This window comes from Oncorhynchus masou, chromosome 6 (assembly GCF_036934945.1).
Source record: "Oncorhynchus masou masou isolate Uvic2021 chromosome 6, UVic_Omas_1.1, whole genome shotgun sequence".
Lineage (NCBI taxonomy): Eukaryota > Metazoa > Chordata > Actinopteri > Salmoniformes > Salmonidae > Oncorhynchus > Oncorhynchus masou.
In genome coordinates, this window is record NC_088217.1 from 76,504,911 (window position 1) to 76,515,007 (window position 10,097).

The 10,097-nt window shown below is 39.7% G+C and overlaps 1 long non-coding RNA gene across 2 annotated transcripts; it reads left to right on the top strand.

Annotated features, from left to right (window-relative positions):
* The first annotated feature begins 1,891 nt into the window (after window positions 1-1,891).
* On the top strand, window positions 1,892-5,295 carry LOC135542684 (uncharacterized). Of its 2 annotated transcripts, none has more exons than XR_010456119.1 (3): window positions 1,892-1,959; window positions 2,851-3,061; window positions 4,906-5,295. It is a non-coding gene; the product is annotated as an uncharacterized LOC135542684 (long non-coding RNA). The 2 variants fall into 2 exon arrangements; XR_010456118.1 differs by having other exon boundaries at window positions 1,936-2,036.
* Window positions 5,296-10,097: the final 4,802 nt, after the last annotated feature.

The window sequence follows — 10,097 nt, forward strand, 5'->3', positions numbered from 1 at the left end:
TGTCAGCTTTGTACACGTTTGGCGATCTCTCAACCAGCTTCACCTGGAATGCTTTTCCAACAGTCTTGAAGGAGTTCCCACATATGCTGGGCACTTGTTGGCTGCTTTTCCTTCACTCTGCGGTCAAACTCATCCCAAACAATCTCAATTGGGTTGAGGTCGGGTGATTGTGGAGGCCAGGTCATCTGATGCAGCACTCATCACTCTCCTTCCTGTTCAAATAGCCCTTACACAGCCTGCAGGTGTGTTGAGTCATTGTCCTGTTGAAAACAAATGAGCGTTCCACTAAGTGCAAACCAGATGGGATGGCGGATCGCTGCAGAATGCTGTGTTAGCCATGCCGGTTAAGTGTGCTTGAATTGTAAATAAATCCCAGACAGTGTCACCAGCAAAGCACCTCCATACCATCACACCTCCTCCATGCTTCACGCTGGGAACTACATATGCGGAGATCATCCATTCACCTACTCTGCATCTCACAAAGACACAGCGGTTGGAACCAAAATCTCACATTTGGACTGATCAGACAAATGGACATATTTATACTGGTCTTATTCTTATTATTGGTGTTCTTTAGTAGTGGTTTCTTTGCAGAAATTCGACCATGAAGGACTGATTCAAGCAGTCTCCTCTGAACAGATGATGTTGAGATGTGTCTGTTACTTGAACTCTGTGAAGCATTTCTTTGGAATGCAATTTATGAGGCTGGTAACTCTAATGAACGTATCCTCTGCAGCAGAGGTAACTCTGGGTCTTCCTTTCCTGTGGCGGTCCTCATGAGAGCCAGTTTCATCATAGCGCTTGATGGTTCTTCAAATCAAATCAAAGTTTATTTGTCACGTGCGCTGAATACAACAGGTGTTGAGCTTGTGAAATGCTTACTTACAGGCTCTAACCAATAGTGCAAGAAAGGTATTAGGTGAACAATAGGTAAGTAAAGAAATAAAACAACAGTAAAAAGACAGTGAAAAATAACAGTAGCGAGGCTATAAAAGTAGCGAGGCTACATACCTGTTAGTCAGGCTGATTGAGGTGGTATGTACATGTAGATATGATTAAAGTGACTGTGCATATATGATGAACAGAGAGTAGCAGTAGCGTAAAATAGGGGTTGACTGGTGGAGGGTGGCGGGACATAATGCAGATAACCCGTTTAGCCAATATGCGGGAGCACTGGTTGGTCGGGCCAATTGAGGAACTATGTACATGAATGTACATTTAAAGTGACTATGCATATATGATAAACACAGAGTAGCAGCAGCGTACAAGAGGGGTTGGGAGGGTACTTTCAAAGATCTTGACATTTTCCTGATTGTCTGATCTTCATGTCTTAAAGTAATGATGGACTGTCATTTCTCTTTGCTGTTTTGAACTGTTCTTGCCATAATATGGACTTTTTTTAAGTGTACCTATGATGAAAATTACAGGCCTCTCTCATCTTTTTAAGTGGGAGAACTTGCACAATTGGTGGCTGACTAAATACTTTTTTGCCCCACTGTATGTGTTATTTCATAGTTTTGTTGTCTTCACTATTATTCTACAATGTAGAAAAAAAGAGAAAAAAACCTTGAATGAGGAGGTGTGTCCAAACGTTTGACTGGTAAACATTGACATTAGTGGTAGGCTGAAATCAAACAAATAACCTAAGTAAACCTGGATGCTAGTTGTGATATCTAAAACATATTGACTTTGAATTAGTCAAAACACCTGTATTATTAATGGTCAACCATTTGATATGAGGTAGAGCATTTTATTTGAATAAAACATGTGGTTACATGGATTCAATGTAAATATCAGTTATGACTGTGCTGCATAGGCTAAAAAAGTGAATTGTTCCAGCATTTGACTACACATGAGAGCTTCTGTGGGTAGTCATGGCAATGAGGCCTTCATTGTGACATCACAAGATTCTGATTCTGGGAGGTTAGCTGTTGTACAGACAAACAGAACAGTGTAAAGGTACTGATTCAACTAACTACTGACAGATTATTAATGTCCTATTTCATTAGAGAGAGAACACGCTGCTTACTGGAGAGGTAGGTTGTAATATAACTTACTGTATAACTATGTTTCTGTAGAATAACTACTTTTCAAATGACTTGTGTACTTACATGACCTTTTATTTAGGCCTAACATGCAATCATGGTGACAAGTGAAACTGTTGACGAGAGACAGTTTGTTTGAATCCAATTTTTGTGAGAAAATGGTTCATCCTGACACCTGAGATGACATGTTAGTTGTTGTAGTGAGTCAGGCTAATGGCAAATGCATTATATTGATGAAAGAAAACCCTCTCTCTGTGTTAATAACAACTGATATTGTCATCAATTATCTGAATAAATATGTACCAAAGGGAAGGTTATGTAAAAAAACAAGTCGACCTACCTAATTTATAGTTGCTAAATTGCTAATGAAAATCAGTTTTTCTTAAATGAATGGTCATCCATTTCAAATGATTGAATTGATAGACCTCTTTGCATGAAGGTGCACACAGGGGCACTCAAAGAGTAGTAACATACATAGGGAGACTGAAGTTTTCTTTTTAAAGTCTGTGTTGTGCCTTGTCATCTCCAATGGCAACGCCTTGCATCACAATGATGATGTCATAAGGATATTGTGTACATAATGATAGGAAAGGCAAAAATGTGATTAATTTGAACTTGTTCGAGTTTCCAGTAGCCAACTTTTGACTAGTAATTCAGATAGTCCTATTGCGTAATCATCTCTGGATCAGGATTGTCACTTGCTTCATTGTCAGTAAATGGGAAGAAAATGTGTGCACATTGTAAAGAGATGCATTATTCTTTGGTGAGCAACACGCCACTTACGACAACGTTATGTATTTTTCAGAGTTATTGTTAGCTAGGAGGAAGACATGGAGGGTTCAACGCTGACACAGAGGAGGGCTGAGTGTCAGTTGAAGGAAAGTGAGATCCAGACAGACTACATGATGGAGCTGGGAGCCAGGTTGGGTCTGGTGAGACAGATCCAGAGGGAGCAGGAGAAGGAGATGAAGAGGATTTGGTTTGAGACGAGGAAAATGCCAAGCCTGATTGAGGAGGTAACAAGACCAACTTTGACAAAGTTGACTAGAGTTCTATTGAACAATATTGATTAAAGCAAATACATGTCAATATACGGGCAAAATGTGCGATATGCCATGAATTGTAAACTAACAATATTTTGTCTGACATCTTTCTTGTGTTGTATTGTGTCTGTCTCTCTGTTTGAGTATTGTTATGGACATAGTCCTCAGTTCTTATGGTTGTCTTAAATAAATAAAAATAACTAGACCAAGCGATCTCTCGTAGACCTTCATATCAGGATTATATGGTTGTCCCACCTAGTTACCTTAAGTTGAATGCACTAACTGTAAGTCGTTCTGGATAAAAGCATCTGCAAGATGTCTAAAATGTCAAATGTTATACTGGGTGTGGGGCATGTATTTTTATAATTAGTTGACCCATTGGCTAGAAGACCCAGGGTTGGTACAGACTGGTGCAGAGCATCTGAGAGGACACTAGATATATACAGTGCCTTTGGAAAGAATTCGGACACCTTGACTTTTTCTACCTTTTTTTACGTAATAGCCTTATTTTAAAATTGATTGAATATATGCAAATTCTCAGCAATCTACAAACAATACCCCATATTGACAAAGCAAATACAGGTTTTTAGAAATGTTGAAATATCTTTTTTACGTAAGTATTCAGACCCTTTGCTATGAGACTGGAAATTAGCTCATGTTCATCCTGTTTCCACTGATCATCCTTGAGATGTTTCTGCAACATGACTGGAATCCACCAGTTGTATTTTCAACTGATTGGACATGATTTGGAAAGGCACACACCTGTCTATATAAGGTCCCACAGTTGACAGTTCATGTCAGAGCAAACAACAAACCTGAGGTTGAAGGAATTCTCCGTAGAGCTCCGAAACAGGATTGTGTCGAGGCACAGATCTGGGGAAGGGTACAAAACCTCTCCTCAACATTGAAGGTCCCCAAGAACGCACTGTTCTCCATCATTCTTAAATGGAAGATGTTTGGAACCACCAAGACTCTTCCTAGAGCTGGCCGCCCAGCCAAACTGAGCAATCGGGGGAGAAGGGCCTTGGTCAGGGAGGTGACCAAGAACCAGATGGTGACTCTGACAGAGCTCTAGAGTTCCTCTGTGGAGATGGGAGGACCTTCCAGAAGGACAACCATCTCTGCAGCACTCCATCAATCAGGCCTTTAAGGTAGAGTGGCCAGATGGAAACTACTCCTCAGTAGAAGACACATGACAGCCTGTCTGAAGTCTCTCAGACCATGAGAAACAAGATGCTCTGGTCTGATGAAATCAAGATTGACCTCTTTTGCCCCAATGCCAAGGGTCACATCTGGAGTAAATCTGCCACCCCCCCTTCGGTGAAGCATGGTGGTGGCAGCATCATGCTGTGGGGATGTTTTTCAATTGCAGGGAATGGGAAACTAGTCAGGATCTAGACAAAGATGAACAGAGCAAAGTACAGAGAAATCCTTGATGACAACCTGCTCCAGAACAATCAGGACCTCAGAGTGTGGTGAAGAGTCACCTTCCAACAGAACAATGACCCTATGTACATAGCCAAGACAACGCAGAAGTTTCTTCGGGACAAGTCTCTGAATGTCCTTTATTGGCCCATCCAGAGACTGGACTTGTACCGGATCGAACATCTCTGGAGAGACCGGAAAATAGCTGTGCAGAAAATCTCCCCATCCAACCTAACTTGGATTCTCCTAACAAAATGTGGAAAAAGTGAAGGGGTCTGAATACTTTCCGAAGGCACTGTATATGTGATGTATAAGTAAATAGCGTTGACTCATAAAGTATGTATGTCGTGAATGTGATCACTTTCAACATGTCTGTTTCTTTTCTCCCACAGAATGTGAGAGATGTGACCAACCGTCCACTCACTGAGTTCATGGCTCCCTGTATTGACTCCCTCCCACCGCTGGCTTTCACCAATCGGAGGCCTATACCAACCATGTTGCATCCCCCCTCTCCATTGGCCATACGCACTCAGGATGCACAGCGGTTCATTGTATTTTCATACTTTGTCCCTGCTGAGTGCCCAGTTGCTACAGAGGCCACAGCAGATGTATCTACTCGTAAAAGAGAGGACTTATTGACAGATACACATCTTTCCTCAATGCTGCATCGATACCTGCCACACTTCTATAACGATGAGTCCATTCCACCACAGCAGACAGTAGAGGGAACCACTGAGGTCTCAGTTGCTCCAGTGGCAATATCTAATATAAAGGAAAAGGACAGATTCTATCCTTTCTCCCTTCCACCACTGGCTCAGCGGTTCGTTGGCAATTCATTCATTGTCCCGGAAACCTCCCAGCCTGCTGTTTGTGCCACAGAGTGCCGAATTGCCAAAGAGGCCACTGAGGACACAGCCACTGTCAAGAGAGAGAACCGATGGGCAGCCCAGCTCTTTGACATTGACTACAAACTGCCAGAGGAGGCAGTAGAGGGAACCAACAAGTGTCCAGTCGCCAGTGAATCTGCCGCTTCCGTGTCCGCTGTCCTCCAAGAGGAGTTTTCAGCTGATAAGAGTCTTCCTGCACCCACAGCACTGCCTCTAAGGCTGCCCTGCACCCACAGCATTGACCACAAACAGCTATGGGAGAAAGTTGAGGACAACACAGAGTTCTCAGTAGACAAAGAAGCAACTGTTGCCATTTACACTTGGGAAGATAAAAGTCCTTCAGTTCTGCCATGCATCCAGAACAACAACGACCACCAACTGCCAGAGGAGACAGTTGAGGACAACACAGAGTGCTCAGTTGACACCGAGGCAAGTGCAGTTGCACCCACTGTCAAAAGAGAGGAACTGACAGGTGATAAAAGCCCTGTCCGAGCAATTCCTCCAATCCTGGGATGCATCCATGACAAGGATCACAAGGAGCCAGAGCAGAAATTGAAGGGCCCTAGTGAAGAGGTGGATCTCTGCCCTCACACTCACCAGCTGGACCCAGATGTTAACTTATCTCTGGCAACCCGCAATGATGAACCCAGGACCTGGACCCTGGAAGAGGCAAAGGTAGGTGTCCTATTTTACACTACAACTTTACAGGTATGGGGGTCAGTTCCATTTCAATTCAAAGCATTGAAGAGAATTGGAATTTTAGAGTTCTTCTTGAATTGACTGGAATTGACCCCAACCTTGCTGCTCTTTGCTCATAGTATGAAACATCACCCCTCACTAGAGTTAACATTTGTATTACTTTTAGTATGGACCCAGGAAGAACATCTATGGGTATTGTAAAATATAATGGGAATACAAAAAAAACAAGGGACCTTAATTACTGTCCTCCAAATTGTGTGCCCCATGAGGTCATCATTGTATGTCGATCACTCAAATGTGTATTGAATGTGACACATTGGAACAATATTACATCTAGAGTCAATGTCTTCCTGTCAGGATTATTGGATAGGCATTGATATTGAGAGTGAAGAGAGGAGCGTCAAGGAGGAGGTGAGACAGAGGGAGGGATTGAAGCGTGAGGCGGACTGTGCCCATTCCAAGAGCTCCAATGGGATGGCTTCATCAGAGAGAGCAGAGACCATCCTTGGAAGACTGGGCTTTCTGGTCATGAACCACATGCAGAAAATCCCATTTTTGAAGATGAAGGAAAAAGAGAAAAATAAGAAACTGCATAAGAAGTTGAAAGATGATGAGAAAGAGAGAAAGGAGAAGAAAAACAAGGAGGAGGAGAACAAAAAGAGGGAGAAAAAGAGATGAATGAGAGAGAGAAAGAGCAGAAGAAAGTCATGAAGGCTGAGAAAAAGAGGGAGAAGTTAGAACAGAAAAAGAGAGAGAAGGAAAGAAAAGAGAAGGAAAAGGCAGAGAAAAAGAGGTTAGAGGGGCTGATGAAGATACATAATGACATGATGAAAGACAGGATTAAGAAAGAGAAGAAGTGTTCTGAGGAGCTGAAAAAGAGAGAGAAAGCTCAAGCTGAGTTCTTGGAGATGGAGAGAAAGATTCAAGAAAAGGAGGAGAAGAAGAGAGAAAAGAGGAGGAAAGAGGAGAGGAAGAGACTAGAGAAGAAGAAAAAGAGGGAGCCAGCTGGAGGTGGAACTGAGAGGGTGGTAGGAGAGCAGGGAAAGGATGAAAGCTTGAAGATGGATGAGTAGACTGGGTATTAGAGAGAGAGAGCAGGGCTGGATACTGTATTTTTGCATGCAATGAAAAATGCAATAAAAAAAATCTATAAAAAAGGTTTACTCTCTGTTTGATTTTTGTCAAGGCATACTGTATAACACAGTTTAAACACACAATGTTTACATTTCACAAATCTGGGAGTGTTGCACTGTTAAAATGTTGAATTCCAAATCTACCCGATGGAGCGGAGCTGTGCTGAGATGAGGAGGACGGAAAGGGAGGGGGAGTGGATGGAGGGTAGAGCGGAGTTTGTTAGAGAGGAAATTGATAGAGATGAATATGACAGAGATGAATATGACAGAGAGGAATATGATAGAGTGGAATACGATAGAGAGGAATACGATAGAGAGGAATATGATAGAGAGGAATATGATAGAAGGGAATATGATGAAGGGAAGATGATAGAGAGGAATACGATAGAGTGGAATACGATAGAGAGGAATATGATAGAGAGGAATATGATAGAGAGGAATATGCTAGAGAGGAATATGATATTTTATTAATTTTATTTAATTGAACATTTATTTAACTCGGCAAGTCAGTTAAGAACGAATTTTGACTTACAATGACGGCCTACCAAAAGGTAAAAGGCCTTCTGCGGGGATGGGGGCTTGGATTAAACATATAAATGTAGGACAAAACACACATCACAACAAGAGTGACAACACAACACTACATAATGATAGACCCAACACGACAACATACCACGGCAGCAACACATGACAACACAACATGGTTGCAACAGAACCTGACAACAACATGGAGGCAACACAACATGTTAGCAGAACAAAACAGGGCACAAACATTGTAAGGCACAGAAAACAGCAAAAAACACAAGAAGGTAGGGACAACAATACATCACTCAAAGCAGCCATAGAGGGAATATGACTAAGGGAGTATGAAATAGAGGGAATATTAAATATAGGTTTATGACAGAGGAATACAATGGAGAGGTATATGACAGAGGAATATGATATAGAGGAATGTATTAAGAGGGGAATATTATAGAGGGGAATATGATATAGAGTCATACGATAGAGGGAATATTATAGAGTGGAATATGACAGAGGAGTATGAAATAGAGGAATGTATTAAGAGGGGAATATTACAGAGGGGAATATGATATAGAGTCATACGATAGAGGGAATATTATAGAGTGGAATATGACAGAGGAGTATGAAATAGAGGAATGTATTAAGAGGGGAATATGATATAGAGTCATACGATAGAGGGAATATTATAGAGTGGAATATGACAGAGGAGTATGAAATAGAGGATTATGATATAGAGGTTTACAATAGAGATGAATATGACAGAGGAATATGATATAGAGGAATGTATTAAGAGGGGAATATGATATAGAGTCATACGATAGAGGGAATATGATAGAGTGGAATATGAAAGAGAGGATTATCATAGAGGGAATATGATAGAGGGGAATATGATAGAGGGGAATATGACAGAGGGAAAACGATAGAGGGGAATATTATAGAGGGGAATATTATAGAGCGGAATATGATAGAGGGGAATATGATATATAATAAATATGATAGAGGGGAATATGATAGAGGGAAAACGATAGAGGGGAATATTATAGAGGGGAATATTATAGAGCGGAATATGATAGAGGGGAATATGATATATAATAAATATGACAGAGGGGAATATGATATATAATAAATATGACAGAGGGGAATATGATATATAATAAATATGACAGAGGGGAATATGATAGAGGGGAATATGATATTTAATACATCTGATAGAGGGGAATATTATAGAGCGGAATATGATAGAGTGGAATATGATATTTAATACATCTGATAGAGGGGAATATTATAGAGCGGAATATGATAGAGGGGAATATGATACATAATAAATATGATAGAGGGGAATATGATATATAATAAATATGATAGAGCGGAATATGATAGAGGGGAATATGATATATAATAAATATGATAGAGGGGAATATGATATATAATACATATGATAGAGGGGAATATGGTAGATGGTAATATGATATATAATAAATATGATAGAGGGGAATATGATATATAGTAGATCTGATAGAGGGGAATATTATAGAGCGGAATATGATAGAAGGGAATATGATATATAATAAATATGATAGAGGGGAATATTATAGAGCGGAATATGATAGAGGGGAATATGATATATAATACATCTAATAGAGGGGAATATGATATATAATACATCTGATAGAGGGGAATATGATATATACTACATATGATAGAGGGGAATATGATAGAGGGTAATATGATATATAATAAATATGATAGAGGGGAATATGATATATAATACATCTGATAGAGGGGAATAGTATAGAGCGGAATATGATAGAGGGGAATATGATAAATAATAAATATGATAGAGGGGAATATGATATATAATAAATATGATAGAAGGGAATATGATATATAATAAATATGATAGAGGGGAGTATGGTATATAATAAATATGATAGAGGGGAATATGATATTTATAAATATGATAGAGGGTAATATTATAGAGCGGAATATGATAGAGGGGAATATGATATATAATAAATATGATAGAGGGGAATATGATATATAATAAATATGATAGAGGGGAATATGATATATAATAAATATGATAGAGGGGAATATGATATATAATATCTGATAGGGGAATAGAGGGGAATATGATATATAATAAATATGATAGAGGGGAATATGATATTTAATAAATATGATAGAGGGGAATATTATAGAGCGGAATATGATAGAGGGGAATATGATATATAATAAATATGATAGAGGGGAATATGATATATAATAAATATGATAGAGGGGAATATGATAGAGGGGAATATGATATATAATAAATATGATAGAGGGGAATATGATATATAG